We start from the raw sequence: 19,185 nt of genomic DNA, 5'->3' as shown, positions 1-19,185 counted from the left end.
CATTTTCCTTCCATGCAAAAAATCTTCCATCCATTTCAATAATTTTCCTTGTACACCTGTTATTTTGATTTTTCATAATAATTTTTTGTGTGGTACTTTATCGAATGCCTTTTGGAAATATCTGTCCATCCATCCCTTTTTTGCATTATATCTATTAACCTTGAATAAAAACAAATCAAGTTTGTGGCACATGATATTCCTTGTCTAAAGCCAAATTGTTTTAGATTCAGTAAATTATTTTCTTCCAGATGTTTAATCCATCTACTTTTGATAACTTTTCTGGGTTTCTCAAAATCTGTTTTATTGTATATTAGTCTTCCTTTTCTGTGTTTCTCATTTCTTCCCAAATATATTTCCTCTTTTAGTTCAAGCTTGATTAGTATGTGGTCACTCTTTCCAATTGGTGTCTTGTATTCCATTTTATCCACAATTTCAGGCTCCGACATAAACATTAAATCTAGTCTCGATGGTACTTCATTATTTTTATATCTGGTATTTTCTTTTACCCATTGAGTCGTTGTGTATTCATTAGTCATGTCTAGTAGTATATTTCCCCAAAAGTCCTCTCCACCTTTCACTGTCATCTCCTCCCAACATGTTTCTTTAGAGTTAAAGTCACCCCCATAATTACTAAGTTTCCTCCTTTCAGTTTTTCATTAAATGTATTCCTTGTGTCTTCCAACATTTTGGAATGGTCACTCTCTATCCAAGAATATGTTTTGGGGGGCATATATTTCACTACAAATTTTCTACTTTTCATGTCACTGTTTTCAACTTTTGTCATAATCATTTCCACATTATTATTTCCTTCTGTTATCTTTGTCACATTTAAGACATTCTTAGTCAAAAACATGACTCCACCCTGTTTCTCCTTTCTATTTTTTATCCAATGGTTATATAAACCTTGTACCACAGTATTTGGTGGTAGTGGACCTTTTAATTTCATCTCCACAATTATTATTATATCTGGTTTCTCTTCTGTCAGATAGTCATTTAATTCATTTAGTCTTGAAGTCATGCCATCTATAATGTTATATGTTATTTTTAATTTTTAATTTTTCTCCTTTTTTTGTTTCCTTTATATATATATATATATATATATATATATATATATATATATATATATATATATATATATATATATATATGTATATATATTTATATACAGTATGCTATTTTCTCAGCCTCAGGTCCAGTAGTCTTTAAAAAAGACTCATTCTTTTCGGTCTCTGTTTTTCTCTTGTTTTTTCATTTGCTTCATTTCTTTGTCTTGTTTTCCTCATTGCTCTTTTTTTTTTTATACATATTTTGTCATTTTTGCTTTTTTGCCAACTTTGCTGTTTTTGTTAGTACTTCCTCTATTTCCTTTTAAATTTCTTGCCCATCCTCTTGTGTCTCTTTCAGAATTTCTTTGGCTATTTCTTTCTTTTCTTCACTCAAGTATCTAGCTATATTCTGTTTTTGTTTACTACCATAAACTACTGTACACTTTTTTTTATCAACTGTGTCTCTGACCCAGTTTTCTTTCTATTTTACATTTTCTTTCACTTCTTTGTACATTGACCTGTATTCAGCTTTCAGATCTATAATTTCATTCATTAGTTCTGCAATTCCTGATTTCTTCAAATATTATTATACTGTACCTTGTTTCTCTTTCCAAATCTATACCTCTACCTAGTATTCTACTTTCTTTTGCAAACCCTGAAAATGCTACACTTTCATACCTTCAAAATACTTTCAATTCGTCATTGGTATTTCCATGTTGCAACTCCATTTTTGGGATGACATCTAATGGTGATTCAATCCTGCTTACATCCAGTCTTCTCTTCATTGGTTCACCATATTTTTGTCTATCTTCATCATCCTCCATTTTATATTTCAACCAATAAATGAAATTACTCTATTAAATAATTTCGGTCACTTGATAAACAAAATTCCCTTCCCATACAATACCAAGTAGGTATTTCCTCCAACTTAGCAAAAAAAGTGCTGTACTCCAGAGCTTGTTCTAGACGTCCATTCCAGGCGGTGGTTCGTTAGTGTGTGTACATATATATATATATATATATATATATATATATATATATATATATATATATATATATATATATATATATATATATATATATATATATATATATATATACATGGAGTTGAGGTGGCAATGAAACTTTAAGGCTAGAGTATGGAACTTTATTCTTATTTAAATAGATACAGAGACATTATTGATTTTCCAGTAACTTATGTTTTGGTGTCTCTTTTAATTCAGATGTGATTGCAAATGGTCAATTGAATTTCTTTGACTACTAGAATTTATGTCCAATTGGGTCATCACTCATGGCACTATATGTCGTTTACTATTTTTTGAGCATTTAGATATTAGTGGCTGCTGCAATTCCAGTGATTTTTTGGGAAATTCTTAGTATATGACTCCCATAGACAATGCAAACATCAGTGGTGGTGTAAATTGTAAACATGAGTTAATGTAGATGAAGAAAAAATAGAATTGCTAAGAAAACTCGACTGCAGTGTTTGCATGGAAGCTGAGTGATTCATATTGTATTGGTTCCTCAGTAATATATGATATGAAACAGCAAAGGGAAAAATATTATTTGATTAATTAATATACATGTCTTGCTTCAATCATACTGCATGTATTTCATTTAATGTTTAATTCACAATTATTAGTTGTATAATTTACATTTCTATCAATCTGTAATGTTTCAAATATTGATCAGAAGTGCAAAATTGTTGAGTCACATATGTACTCTATTACATACTGATAACTGATATACAGCACCTGATTTGTTTACTTTAACAAACTCCCATTGATTTGATTAAATCCAATTCATATTCAATATCTGTTTAAATCAAGTTTCATCTAATCCATGATGTTTTAGTGATACAAGAGGGACATGTATATTATTGAATGATTTGATTCTTGTTATTGCTATAAAGGTCATAATCTGTCATGGTTCTGAAACAAAAGATGCCAGAAAATCAATATTGTATCTGTATCGGGACCAATGATAGGTGCCTGCAATTGATGGTAGTGCAACAGACATCAAAGAGAATCGTTTCCCTTATGCCCATCTTCAAAACTTATCAACACTCACCTCCAGATTCCTTTCTATTAACAATGATTATATCACCTCCACTTTTTCACACATGGTGAGCTGACAGCCAGAAGCTGCAATCCTTCTTTTACTACCTAAATCCAGAGACATAAAAACAACAGTCCAATATATCCTCCCAAAGGACCATTGTCAGTCACTGTGAGGCTATACATTTCTAGTTTGTGAAACTCAATGTGACAGTTATTGGTATATATATATAAAATGTACATTTATATACAGTGGGATCCTCATATATGAACAGTTTGCTACACAAACTGAATATGTTTTTTCTGAAGAATATTAGATTCACATGAGCTGAAATTAGAACATTGGACCATGAGCTTATGGTATTTGCTATTTGATTTATAGATGTTCCATTTTTATTTGCTTTTATATTGGAGGGGGGGCTTATAATGGATTCACATAACAAACAACTTAGTAAATGAATGGGGCTCTGGAATAGATTATATTCATATATAGAGACTCCACTGTACATTATCTTATAATTATGAGTGCATGTACATAAGTATGAACACACACACACAATACATGACTCAGTGGTGCGGTTGGTAGAGTCCCCGACTGTTACTATGGTGATCCGGGTTTGAATCCTGGCCAGGGCTGAAATAATTTCAGTATCACTGTGCTTTGAGTCGTTACTCCAACTCTCGTGGGCAGGGAGTTGGGGGTGTGTGTGCGTGTAAGGTCAAAGCATTACCCATAGATCAGTCATACAAGCTCTGAGCTCTCTTCCAGTAGGGAAAAAGCTGTTGGTCACAAGTCCAATATGTGATCCAAAGACCATGGTGAATCACACACATACACACACACACACACACACACACATATATATATATATATATATATATATATATTTATATATATATATATGCAGTGATCCCTCGTTTATCACGGTAGATTGGTTCCAAGACTGGCTGCGATAACTGAATTTCCGCGAAGTAGGGACACCATACTGTATTTACAGTATTTATTCAACGTGTATCTGGACTTTTAAAACCCTCCCTGAACTGTTAACAACCCACCCTTTACAATACAGGTACTCCTCGTTTAACGACCTACTCGGTTAACGACAACTCGGAGTAACGACGGGCTTTATGACGTCGTTTAACGTAAATCTCCCGAAGTTACGACGTCGTGTACGATAATTAAGTTGGCTGAGGCAAATTTGTATGATGTTATAAATGAACTTGTACGGTGGATATTAGCTGTGAGGTAAAGTGTTCTGAAGCTTAGGTCTACATTACCATCCTGCAAGCTGCAAAAACTACCTGGGGTACAGTATATACCGGTAGTGGTAAATTTTTAGTTTCGACCATGGGCGCAATATAACAATAGAAAATTAATTATTAATTTTGTAAATTATAATGTATCAACGTAATATGCAATTTTGTGAGCGGAAAAAAAAAATGCTAAAACAGATTTCGTAAGTAACGAAGTCATGTCGGACGAATGGTACACCATGTTTGTTATGATAGTTGCCGATGTCGAAGAAATGAAAGGACGACAAATTAATTAGTCTAACCTAACCTGTGTTTAATAAATCATTACCTGCAAATTAAATGTCATCCGGCTCGTCGTCGTGAGAGACGTTGGCAGACGACAAGATGGCGTCCCGAGCCTATGCTACCGACTTCGTTCATTAGCATATTTTCTTATACAAGGTATTTTTTACTTTCATTTCCGCCCACAAAATTGCATATTACGTTGATACATTTTAATTTACAAAATTGATAATTCATTTTCTATTGCTATATTGCGCCCATGGTCGAAACTAAAAAAAATACCCCGGTATTCAATATGGAATGTCAGCATACGCGGATTTGGTCATATACGGTAATTTTAGGAACCTAACCACCGTAAATAAACAGTAAATAAAGCTTTAATGTACTGTATAAAAGAGGGAAAATACACGAAAATAAAGATACATGTATTGCTGGACATTGTACATACAGTACATGTACGTATATGTATACACTTTCGCTTAACGACGGCGCGCTGGTCCCAATTGTCGTCGTTAAACGAGGAGTACCTGTACTCTATTAATAACAAGGACAGCTGTTAAGCAATAACACTTATAACTAAAAGAATAGTGTTTCTGTACTCAACATGAAAGAAGTTGAAGTAAGATTTTAATAATGATGGTAATGAATTTGCTGCACAGTAGAAATGATGATGAAGCTGATGATGACTTCTACTGTGCAGCCGATGATTGTATTCTACGTCTCTTCAGACAGCGGTCCCCTTTCCTGGGACACCTATTCCACTTCTTCCGAAGGTGCAACTGTAGTAGTAGCAGCAGGAACTGGCTCTTTTTTTTTTGCGAGGTTGTAAAAAAATTGTGATAGGAAGTTGCTGCCGCTGCTTCTTTTTCTGTTCAAAGAGCATCTTGTAGGGATTCATGGCTTCATCGACCTTGTTGCAAAATTGTACAGAACGAACCATTTCGTCAACATATTCCTGTGACCCCTCTTTCAATTCTTCAGCCAGGTTGCAGAGCTTGGCCAGCTGTTCCAAAGTCAAGCCAGTTTGGTCGACAACTTCTGTTTCTTGCTGCGTTTCTTCTTCTTTGCTGGCCAACTTTGTCAAGTCTTCGAGGTCTGCATCAGTTAGCGGCTGGGAGTGGCAGTCTAATAACTTGTTGATGTCTCCCATGGTCATGTCTGCAAAGCCGTCGCCTCCAATGATTGCAGCCAACTGCCAAGCTTTCTCCACTGCAGAGTGTTGGACTTCGGCAGGTATAAATCCCTTGTCGTAAATAACCTCGGGCCACAACTTCTTCCAGCTCGCGTTAACGGTGGCAGGCTTCATTTCTTGCAATGCCTTCTGGATATTTTGGAGGCACATAACAATTGTGTACTGCTGCCAGTATGCCTTCAAGTTAAAATTTTCGTCTATGTCTCCTTGGGCGGCATCCACAGAAGCAACCAGGTTAGCCAGGACATTCCTCATGTATAGGGGCTTGAATGCTCTGATAACCGTCTGGTCCATTGGCTGAATAAGTGATGTAGTGTTGGGTGGCAGGAACTCAATCTGAATGCCCTCATGCGACAGACCAGTAGCGTGGCCACCAGCATTATCCATAAGGAGAAGGATTTCAAATGGCAAGCCCTTCTTGCGGGATAAAACACTGGTGGAACCAATCAAAGGTCAGCATCTTTGTTATCCACGTCTTTGGATTGTGCATCCAATGTACAGGTAGCAGATTCTTGTTTTTGCTTTTTAAAGCCCTTTGGTTTTTAGACTTGTAAAGAAGTCCTGGCTTAAGAAAAAAAAAAAAATGTAGCATTGCCACACATCACGAAGGTCATGCGATCCTTGTATGCTAAACCAGAGGCTTTTGCTTTCTCTTTGAACAGGAGAATTCGCGACAGCATTCTTTTCCAAAAAAAGCTCGTCTTGTCCATATTAAAAACTTGTTCGGGCTTATATCCACCTTCGGAGATAATCTTCTTGAAAGTTTTATTCACGTATGTTTCAGCAGCGCTTGTGTCAGTAGAAGCAGCTTTACCATGCAGGGAAACGTTTTTTAGGCCAAAGCATTTCTGAAACTTAGCAAACCACCCTTTGCTAGCAGAAAAAGGACATTTTTTAGGTTGTGAATCACTGGATGTCCCTGGTTGCTGATCTTCTATGTTGTCTTTGTCTTCTTCCTCTTCTTCGTGGTCACCACTGTCATCCTCAGGATCCTTAGCGGTGAAAGTCTTGTACAGGCTCCTAGCCTTTGTTTGGATGATGTTCGTATCCAAGGCTATGTTCTTCTTTTGGCAGTTGGCTATCCATATGGCCAAAGTAGCTTCCATACGGATGATAGTTTTATTATGAGCCGTAACCACTCTCTTCGCCGACTTATTAAAGATAATGGCAGCCGTCTTCCTAATGTTAGCCTCGTCCTTCTTGATGTAGCAAACGGTGGATTCGTCCACGCTAAAATGGCGAGCTACGGCAGTGAAAGTTCTCCCTTCAAGATATCCGAAAGTTTCACCTTCTCAGTGATCGTCACCATTCTTCGTTTATGTTTAGGCTCAGTATCAGCCTTGGAAGAAGCAGCACGCTTGGGAGCCATTGCAGGGATGAAAACATAAAATTCAATGCAAAGAAACAAAACAAAATCACACACAGCACAGCATAAAGTAGTACAGTAAACCACTCAGCGAGAAAGCTTGAGGCAAAATGGCCGTGAGAGAGAGACAAGGGAAGATGCTGTGGATCTAAGCATCGGCCAAAGCACCAAATACAGGCCAGATTACAAAATAGAAAGTTGTGATTCATCGTCTCTCTCCATTGTACCAATCACAGCCTGTCTTACAATGCACTTTGTCACCGAGATGGTATGCTTTGCATTTTCTCAACAACAGGATATGTGGGTACTGTATGCACATCGCAATCTAGATTTTTTTTTTCTTGTTTTTTTTTTGGTCATGTGAGTTACAATTTCAAACAACCCTGTATATGTTTTTTTGTTATTTTATTCTTGTTTTGTTGTTCCTAGACTAGGAAATAATATTTATTATTAATTTTTTAATGGATTTAATGAAAAATTTTAGGTGTTCATTTTGCAATTTTTCTAGAATTTTCCAGAAACTCCGTGACATATTTTTCCTTTATATATTTTAAAAATCTGTGAAGTCAATCGGCAATAGTTGAACCACGAGGTAGTGAGGGATCACTGTATATATTATATATATGTATATATATATATATATATATATATATATATATATATATATATATATATATATATATATGTATATCAGCGAAAAAAAATACACGGGAGCGACGAGCGATTTCGCTCGGGAAAGTTCCAATGTCGCTCTCGTGAATCTAATAGCGGGAGCGATCCTCCACAAAAAAATCGCTCCCGCGGCAAGATTCAACGTTTTTCATGCATTATCCATCATTTGGCAATCCCTGAATCCCATCACCATTGATGAAAGGATCAGAGCAAACTCAACTTACCCGTGATCAATCATTGCATTATCAATCGATATCATAAACGCAACGCATCAATCAACTTTAATTTGTTGATGTACGTACATATGTGTACGCGGTATAGCTGCTAGAGTTCAATGGCTTACCTAGCCTAGCTTCGTATCAGTTGCATGTGCGCGTATACTAGCCCATTCAACTCCGATGACAAAATTCTTGTCATTTGGTAAAATAAAACAAAAAATCATAAAACACCAAAGTGTTTGATCAAACAACAGAAAAATATGACGTCAGTCCTCGTGCGGTCAACCGACTGACGTCATATTTTTCTGGTGTTTGATCAAACATTTTGACGTTTTATGATTGTTATATTTGACCAAATGACAAGAATCTTGTCATCGGAGTTGAATGGGCTAGTACATGTTGACTAGACTCTACACGACTATCGTGCTACATAATGTCGCTAGTTGCGAATTGCATGGTACCTGTATGCAGGGAAGTTCATTGGTTGCATGCAGCTAGCTGCCCAATCAACGCGCTGACTACATGTACAATGCACCATACCCAATACCACATCACCGCATGCATACGTACACTGTACATATCCAAACTCGCTCCGACATGAGTAATGAGTTAGCCTTCCAATAGTTTGAAGGAAATCGAACCTGCAAAAACATGGCTCTGGAAGTATCCCCCCCCTGATATATATATATATATATATATATATATATATATATATATATTGTATATATATATATGTATATATATATATATATATGTGTGTGTGTGTGTGTGCATTTACCACCGTGACCCTTGTGTGTGTGTGTGTGTGTGTATTTACCTAGTTGTATTTTATGGGAAGGGGAGCTATGCTCGTGGGGTCCCATCTTCATATCTTGTTTGATCTAGACTGTTTTTAAATTCATGTATCATTTTTGCACACACTACATTCTCATCTAACTTGTTCCAAATGTCTATTACCCTGTGGGTAAAGCTGTTCTTTTTTATGTCTCTTCTATAACTGTCTTTCGCGATTTTCTTTCCATGTCCTCTTGTATCTCCACTATCCCATTTTATTAAATCCTTTCTATCAATAGTTTCTATGCCTTGCATGATTCTATAGTTATCAATTCTCCTCTCTTCTTTGCTCTAATGTCTGTAGCTCAAGTTTTGCTAGTCTCTCTTCATATAGTTCTGAGAGTGTTGGTGCCAATTTTGTAATTGCTCTTTGTATTCTTTCAAGTTTTGTTATACATTTTTTTTGTACTTGGTGACCACGTCATTGCTGCATACTCCAATCTTTGTGTGTGTGTGTAATCAAATCTGGCCATCACGAAGCTTTGATCCTGGACCACTAAGATCATAAGTCCCATCTGTGTATGTGTGTGTGTGTGTGTGTGTGTGTGTGTGTGTGTGTGTATATATATATATATATATATATATATATATATATATATATATATATATATATATATATGCTCAGGAACTACAGTTTTTGTTGTTTGAAGAATGTGAGAATGAGAGCCTCTATTAAACATATATATCTCCTATGATTCACTATAATCCAAAATATAGTTATTGTAATATTCTGAAAGCTACATAAAGAATCTGCTTCTCATATGGTTAGCAATAATCAAATATTAATTCACTTGTATAATGATCTGGGGAAAAGGCATTGTATTTTCTGTTTTTCACTTGTTTATTTCATAGGTATTTTGCTTTTCATATGACAAGCAATAAATCACTAGTGCAATTATTTGAGGAATCCAATAGTTTTATATGTAATACATTTAGGGATTTGTGTATTATTTTGTACTTTCTTGCCATAAAGTATGTTAGGATTAACACTCCTTACTAAAATTAATTAGTTCCTAATTGCAATAGTAGAAATCAGTTTAATCTTGCCATATTTTTTCTTAGAGTTGACATACACTGACATTGTACACAGTGTAAAGCAACTGAGAATAATGAGCCTGTGATCACAAAAAATTGTGTATGATAGATATATCTTGAATTAAAACCAGTATATACAGCATATATATTATATATAGAGCTTTACTTTTAGGACTTTTCAATAAAAATTATTTTGTTTGAATGAGGGTTTTTTGTTTTACTCACCCTGTCAAACCCTTAAAAGGGGTTTCTCTGTGCATATATACAAGGGCTTTTTCCCCCTTACAAGGAAGATAGCCAAAGTCAAAAGGCATAATTCCACTCCCACACATTTCATCCCTATTCATTCCACTCCCATTCACCACCTCTCCCTCCCTCTTTTCTTGGCTCCTCCTGGATGACAGGTCATCCCTGCATCTCACCCATTGCCCTGATTCAGAAGCAGTGCAGCAAGACAGCAAGACACAGCACATCTGTAATACTTCATTAGTGGCAGGAATAAAGCTAACATAGCATTAGGTTTCATTGCTCAGTAATTATCAAACTGTTTAGCATTAGACCCATCCTTAACTATGCGGTCATATGAGGCTCGTAGATAAAGGTAGACAAGTGAGGTAGATAGAGGGGTAGGTGGCAAAATTTTTACTTTTATGAATTGAATGTTTGATAAACAACAGTCATAGGCAAAGGAATTGCACAAGCTCACTCCCTACGTAGGTGTTTACAAGCAGCCATTGGGGGACCTGATTTCATCGCTGTATTATGCTGATGTAAAAGTATGTAAACTAAGTCAGTGGTGCATTGATCTCGAGATTGCTTGACTAAGCAGTATTGCTTAAGGGGTTCATAACAGCCTTTCTAATTGGAGAAAGGGTGGAGGGGAAAATTCAATTGGTTCATGGGGGTAAAGTCACGCCCTTAGGGGAGGTACATGTAAAAGTAATGATCATTGGACTAAAGAAATCATGACGTCAATGTGAACTGATCTAGCAATCAAATTGAGGATTCCAAATGGGAAACGGTGTGAAATGACGAGCCAAGTGTAATATTATTCGGGAAGAAAAGACAGAAAATTTAAGTTCAGTTTAATTCCCCTCTCTTAAACAGAGTAACATAAACAGATTACCTACAGAAGAATATTGTAAACGACTTTTGTGTGTAAAGACAGTGATCAAAAGAAAGCAGAAAGTGAGAAACGAAATACAAAACTATACACAAAAGAAAGGGGACCATAGAAGGGAACAGTAGACGAAGCAAACAGTGGTAATAACAGGGGTGAGAGCGGTATAGGTCTCCGTCTTATAGAATGGACATCAATTCACTAGAATCAGTACAGAGGGATATGACCAAAATGATACAAGGCCTCAGAAATTTTCCTTATGTAGAGAGGCTAAGGCACTTTAATTTACACTCTGGAAAGATGCAGAGTGCGGGGTGATCTAATAGAGGTGTTCAAGTGAATCAAAGGCTTTGGCAAGGGTGATGCAAACAAGATCATCATAATAAAACAACAGGGCAGGGCTTGCAGTAATGAATAACTGGACAAACTTAAATTTAAGAAAGAAATAGGAAGAAATTGGTTTACTTATAAGGTGGTCAATGAATGAAATAGACTTAACAACCATGTAGTGAGCGCTGAAACCATTGGTTGTTTTAAGAAATGGTTAGACAACTTTATGGATGGGGATGACAGGTGGTAATGGACATGGAATTGCCTAGTGTAGGCCTTATGGTCTCTTGCAGTCTCCTTAATTCTTATGTTCTCATGTAGCCATTCTCCTGAAAAGCGCAGATGGCCGGTCGTCTCCGAGTTGGATTTGATGTATTTCCTTGTAAAGTTCCTCGTCAGATCTGACGTAGTGTTACCTCAAGGGCGCCTTGAGGGCGTCACACTTGCGTTCCTCCGGTGGTGTAATGATAACGTTCTGGACGAGGGAGACAACTTCCCTCGGTAGTGCGGCAATATACGCTCCGAAGGCTTGCTGATCGGTCACCCCATTCTGAGTGGCCGAATATCCTTGGGCGTGGATTAGCCAGTTTTCCAACTCATGGGAAAAAACTGGGGAGTTTGAACTTTGAGTCTGTCATCTTCCTGGTCACTCTGGTGATCAATTTGTAATGTTCTGGTATGGACAACCAAGGAAGAAATCAAACTCCCTGACTACACAGTAATCTCTATCTCTTTCAAACGCCGGATAAGGTGAGTATATGGGGAACCTGAAATCTAGAGCTGGAGGTCCTCCATCGATGTTAGGAGAGGGAAGGTCTTGGAGCTGACGGTGAGTTGTTGCTGCGACGGTTGGTGAGGCTGTTCTGAACCGGGTTGGCAAGAAGCCGTCTTTTTAAACCCCGCGGCGGGCTCACAGAAAGGTTCCGTCGGATTGTCTAGTCTGATTGGCCGCCTTCCCTCTTGCTGTGGGCTGCGTGAACATTGGTGACATCATCAGTCAGGGTTGGGCCGGCCAGGGAAGCAGACGTCTCAGGCGCGCCCGGGGTCGGTGGTTGAGACATCACCACACACACACACATATATACAGTAGGGTGGCACTGAAAAAATTATTTTCGATTTTTCTTGCTGCCTTTAACCAAGTTGTTTGTATAGTTGAAAAAATATTTCTTGCAAAATTTGAGTGAAATCGGTTAATATTTAGAACTGCCGCATCGATGTTGAAGTTTCGAGAATTGGTTATAAGGAAAGAAAAAGAGAAAACATCGGATAGAAAATTTGAACTAACTGAAACGGTCAATTTCTCTTCAAAAACAGAACAAAAAACAGAAGAAAGTCTCATCATTGATCAATCAGCACTTCACTTGGAGGGATTTTCCTTCCGATGTTGCTCAACTACTTGAAGGATGAACTGATGCTGAGACTCATCTCTGGTCAACTGCAAATTGAAATCCTGCATCAAAGCGACACCTCTCTCGGCACGATCATTGATGACTCCAAGAGCTTTGGCACGTCGTTGACCAAGAAGGTATTGCGTATCATTTTTCCAGTCTTCCACCGGGAGTTCCAGGAACTTTCGACCACATCCAAGTCGATCGAGAAGAAGGGAACTCGCAGGCGTTGCAAAGTCTGAGAGCCTCTTGGACGTTGCTCCAGAAGGGTTCAACTTGATTCGTTTAGGGGGTTGCTTTCCTCCTTCCGCACCAACTTCCTTCATGGCTTTCGCAAGTTCTTCAAGAACCGTCTCTGGCGTTTCAAAATCAAAGAGAGCCAGGCCCACAAGGTGCTCGCTGAGGTACCAAAGGTGCCTTCCAAAGGTTCCAACAACGGCTTTTGAAAGCCCTTTGTCAACATCCTCATACTTCACGAGAGACTGGTAAAATCGAAGGTCTCTTGCTGGAGCTGCCGTAGCCTCTACAGCCGAGTACCATGCTGGCACATACAGAAACAGCACGAAGTTGATGAATCTTTTTAGTCCTTTTCTTTCTGAACTAGTGAGCTGGAACTGGTCCCTCAGAACCCAAATCTTCATTCCGTAGATCAGCGTCGCCATCCATCTGGCTAGGTGTAACGCTCCAGGGCGACGAAGATGTACCCCTCGAGGAGGCAAGCCTCCCAAAGTGATGATAGAGAGTTCCAGCAGTTCCTTGTAGTCATCACGCGGTTGACTTTTGGTGAGATGTCGACCAAAGAGCTCCAGAAATTCCTTTCGCTTTTCGAGAAGAGGGGCAACAATCTCCTCGTCGAGAAGAGGGCGAACGTCTTCTGATGTCGTTGCCAGGAACATCCATTGGTTCTTGAATCTTGAGAATAGAACTATCTCAGGTCCCGTCGACGGTCCCATACATTCTGTGAAGGCTTTCATTGCAACGAGTTCATGCATGTGATGTCGGCACGCAAGATTGAGAAGCTGTCGTCCAAGCGCTTGCTCTAGAAGGATGCACGTTCCTCCAATGATCCCCGTGTTCGAAGCCGTGGTATCGAAGCCGAGCCCAATTACACGGTCTTCAAGGCCCCAGTCCTGTAAAGCTTCCATCACAGCGTCAGCCTGGGCTTTTCCGGTTCCAGACGGGAGCATAGGTACACCAAGAAGCTTGTCCACTCCATCTCCCGAGACCAAGATGGCTAAGCGATCCACAACTCCGCCAGTGACATGTGGAACGATTTTTCCGTCCCAGTGGACAATCAGTGGAGTGTCTGGAGAGAAGTTCTTTTTTATCTCTTCTGCCAACAAAGCTCGATGGGACCTTCGGGATCGACGGATAGACTCTCGATTCAGTGCGAGCGTTGCTTTATCATGTCCCAGACTGGAGACAGTTGCTTCTACCAGATGAACAGCATCCCGATTGCTTGTTTTCGTCCGGTCGAGGGCTGCCACCAGTTCTGGGCTCATATACGAAGTTGAAGGACGAGGACCTGTTCGCCGTTGTTTTGGAGTAGACATTCCACCTTTGCTGTCTTCGTCGGGGCTTGTCGAGGAAGAGGATGATGCTAGTTCGACCGTTGCATCCCGTTTCTCTGCTTGGTGTTTTTCCACTTCCTGCCTTTGGAGATCCTCCTTTTGTCGCGTCGCCTTTCTCTTCTCTGCATTCGCGAGGTTCTTGTCGACACCAAGCATGGATCCTTGTCTTCCTGGCTCTCGTTGGGCGATGAGGAACTCCTTGTCCTCGGTTATAGTGATCACCTAAGAACAAATAAAACTAGTGTTAACATAGATAAATCTGCTGAACGGACGTCGAACATCTTGCAAAAACGTGACCTCAGAAACTGACCTCAAGCGCATCCGCAGAAGCAATGTCGAACAAGTTGTTCAGTTTCTCCGAGAACTCTTGCTCCTTCTTCTCCTGCGTTGGTCCCTTTCTCTTTGCTGACTTCTGAATTACCCTCCATTCCTCTTTGAGTGCGAGAACTTTCCTCGTAGCACTCTTAGCTGTAATCGTGGGAATCCGGGCACGATTCCAGAATTCTTGTACACGAAAAATCACAGCTTGTGCCGAACTAAGGTCTGCTTTCTTCAGCGTCTTGTGGTGGTACATAAAATGACGCAGAATATCGCCATTTGATGGAAGTTTGGAGCCGAGAATTTCTTCTATCGGACTGCCAATCAGAGGCAACACACTTTCGCTTCGTTTTTTAGCCATGTCAACCTGTGAAAAAACGATGGAGATGGATGGATTAGTACAGTTGATTACTGAATGTAAATAACATTTATTAAGGCATGGCCTTTTGGTGGTACCGGTATTAAAATCCCGAAAGCAGAAATAAAGGATGAAAGGAGGGAAGAGACTCAAACGGAACACTAGTCGTGCAAACATGACCGATGTGGCAGTTCTTAATATGCACCGATTAAGCTGAAAATTTACGTAACTTATTTTCGTATAAATACCTATGATCCCACAACTTTTAAAAATTACCCCCATGTTCAGTGCCACCCTAATATACAGGTTAAAAAAAAAAAAAATCCTCAGGCTTCTTGTAGAGTGTTTCCAACATCCCAATACTTTCAGTTCCAGCAATGCTGGAGGACTTCATTCCATATGCCTCATCTCTGTTCCCATAATGACCTTCAGAAGTGGAGGAAGGACTCTAACTCTTGCGCGGTACAGGTCCTGGTGTGTTTCAGTGAGAGGGGCCCAGAATTAGCTTCAGTCTGGATGCTGGATTGGGTCCCCAGGCAGGACCCAGTATTTATCCCCTATTGGGTGCAGGCGTTGAACTCTGATAAGAGTTTTGACAAAGCCAATGAATAGGTTCGGGCTTCAGCAGTTAACTGGCTAGGGTTCTAGCGGGTTTTTCTTGTAAGTTATGGGAGTCAGCATCTGCCACGGGCTGGATTAAACCATATAGCTGGGATTGGGGATCCAGTGATCTTGCGTTTGGGCTTGATCTTGGGCTTCGACAGACTTCGAGCTCCAATGAGGATTAGTGTCAGGATCTTGTTTGGTTTGTGCTAGGGCTAAGTCTTTTGATATGGTAGATACTGGGGCTACATGTTACAGTAGGGCTTTAACTGGAGTGGGGGTGGGATTGAGATCAGGCTTTGGTGGGGATCGGGCTCTATCAGTTATAGAATTGGGCCCCGGGCTTAGATGGGGTGAGACCTGGTGGGGCTTTGATTTGAGCGTGGGTTGGCGTAGGTCTCGCCCTAAGGTCTCAGTGGACTTGGACGTTGTTGGGTTCTCAGATTTGATGTCCAAAGCTGAACAAAATTATCTGCTGTTAGCCAAAATAATGTCAAGTTCTCGTCAGGATTTTCTTCACCAGTATTTTGGTCTGCGAATGAAAATGCCCGGTTTTATTTTTCATTACGACAAGCAACGAGTTCACTGCCTTGGCTAAGCCAGAGGTGTTTGGCCTGCGGTGCACTCGCTTCGCGGCCCCTCCCTCCGGGATGGTAAACCATAGCCCGGCGAGTGCGCCGCAGGCCAAGCACCCCTGGCGTAGCCAAGAGGGTGAAGCTTGTGCTTGTCTGTTTCTAATAAGATGTCGAAACCTTTTATCTTCCGATGAAATTTCATGATTTTATCTTTTACTGAGGGTCTTTTGGTTGTGGGTAAAGGTCAGGGAATTCCTTCTTGTGTTGCGTCTTCAATTTCTTATGGAGAGCATGTTTTTTTTTTTTTTTTTTTTTTAATTCTTTGTAATCCAGGACCAAAAATGACGATTCATTTTTTTTTTTTTTTTTTTTTTTCAATGCGTTGCTTTTAGGAGCATGTCCTGCCATGAGGTACCCACACAACCATGTAAAAAACCTTTACACAACTTATCACCTGTGCCATCTTTTTCCCACATTCTTAGAAGTACTGGGTGGGGCAATGACGTCATCACCAGGAGATCAGGAAGTTGATTTTTAAGGGTATATAGATACTCTTGTGTGCGTATGTGTGTCGGACCACTCTCTTACTCATTATAGGGCTTCAACCGGGTACATGAGATACACACTCCAGCCTCCAACACACTACACCACGGAGTATGTGTGTTCGTTTTGCCCATTGTGGTGCTGGTTTATGTCTCCATCAGTCAAAATATTGTTTGTGTGCGTACTAAGTGTATCGGGAGCCCAGCGTGACTTGGCCGTTGGTGGGTCTCGTATTCGGTCACCAGATGGTATCCCACGAGCTTGGGCTTTTGAGGCCATGGTATGCCTGTTCATGGATCCTTGAGTTTTGTCGTATTTTATTTATCTATTTATTGATTTATTTATTCATTTACCGTATCTATTTAAGCTATGATGTTTTTCTAAATTCTTATCCTTCAATTTTTCCTCTACAAGCCGGATTTTTTTTTTTTTTTTTTTTTTTTTTTTTACAAGCCGCGGGCTTCGCCCTCCCCGACTTCGCCGGGTGCTTGCTGCGCAAACAGCGGCCTTCGGCCGCAGCGCTCCGCGCTCTAATCCCACGATAGGGATCCCGTGCTGGGGATCCCGTGTTGGGGTTCCGCCCCGAGGCCGAGGCCGAACCCAAGGGACATTTTTTCCTGGTCAGTCCAAGGGAACATGGCGACCACTGAGGACTTGCGACCACTAAGGACTTGCGACCACTGAGGATTTGCAACCACTGAGGATTTGCAACCACTGAGGACTTGCGACCACTAAGGACTTGCGACCTTTGAGGACTTGTTACCTTGGAGGACTTGTTACCTTGGAGGACTTGTTACCTTGGAGGACTTGTTACCTTGGAGGACTTATTACCTTGGAGGACTTATTACCTTGGAGGACTTATTATCTTGGAGGATTTATTACCTTGGAGGATTGACAACCTCGTAGGACTTGCAACTTCAGAGGACTTGCACCCTCGTAGGACTTACGACCTCGGAGGACTTGCAGCCTCGAAGGGCTTACAACTTCGGAGGACTTGCACCCTCGGGGGACTTGCACCCTCGGAGGACTTGCACCCTCGGAGGACTGGCACCCTCGGAGGACTTGCACCCTCGGAGGACTTCCACCCTCGGAGGACTTCCACCCTCGGAGGACTTCCACCCTCGGAGGATTTGCACCCTGGGAGGACTTCCACCCTCGGAGGACTTGCACCCTCGGAGAACTTGCACCCTCGGAGAACTTACAGCCTCGAAAGGCTTACTGCCTCGGAGAACTTACGACCTCGGAGGACTTACAGACCCCCCTCTCCAAGACATGTAACATTTTTAAAATGTGTCACCTTTGAAATGGTTTAATTTAATTTATTATGAGTAACGATGATCGCCCATGGCTCAACGATGATCGTCCACTGCTCAACGATGATCGTCCATGGCTCAACGATGATCGTTCTTGACTCAACGATGATCGTCCATGGCTCAACGATGATCGTCCATTGCTCAAAGATGATCGTTCACGGCTCAACGATCATCATCCACGGCTCAACGATGATCGTCCACGGCCCAACGATGATCGTCCACGGCTCAACGATGATCGTCCATGGCTCAACGATGATCGTTCTTGACTCAACGATGATCGTTCTTGACTCAACGATGATCGTCCACGGCTCAACGATGATCGTCCACGGTTCAACGATGATGGTCCATAGCCTAACGATGATCATCCACGGCTCAACGATGATCGTCCACGGCTCAACTATGATTGTCCACGGCTCAACGATTATCATTCTTGACTCAACAACGCCCATGGCTCAACGATGATCGTTCTTGACTCAACGATGATCATCCACGGCTCAACGATGATCGTCCATTGCTCAACGATGATCGTTCACGGCTCAACAATAATCATCCACGGCTCAACGATGATCATCCACGGCCCAACGATGATCGTCCACGGCTCAACGATGATCGCCCACGGCTCAACGATGATAGTCCATAGCTCAACGACGATCGTTCTTGACTCAACGATGATCGTCCACGGCTCAACGATGATCGTCCACGGCTCAACGATGATCGTCCATGGCTCAACGATGATCGTCCACGGCTCAACGATGATCGTCCACGGCTCAACGATGATCATTCTTGACTCAACGATGATCGTCCACGGCTCAACAATGATCGTTCTTGACCTTGACTGAACCATGATCATCCACGGCTCAACGATGATCGTCCACGGCTCAACGATGATCGTCCACGGCTCAACGATGATCGTACACGGCTCAACGATGATCGTTCATGGCATGTAACATTTTTAAAATGTGTCACTTTTGAAATGGTTTAATTTTGTATATATATATATATATATATATATATATATATATATATATATATATATATATATATATATATATATATATATATATATATATATAGACATGGACATAGACATAGACATAGAAAATGTCCCAA

Source organism: Oratosquilla oratoria, chromosome 27 (assembly GCF_046742065.1).
Source record: "Oratosquilla oratoria isolate Oo_2021 chromosome 27, ASM4674206v1, whole genome shotgun sequence".
Lineage (NCBI taxonomy): Eukaryota > Metazoa > Arthropoda > Malacostraca > Stomatopoda > Squillidae > Oratosquilla > Oratosquilla oratoria.
This window is presented reverse-complemented; position numbering follows the sequence as displayed.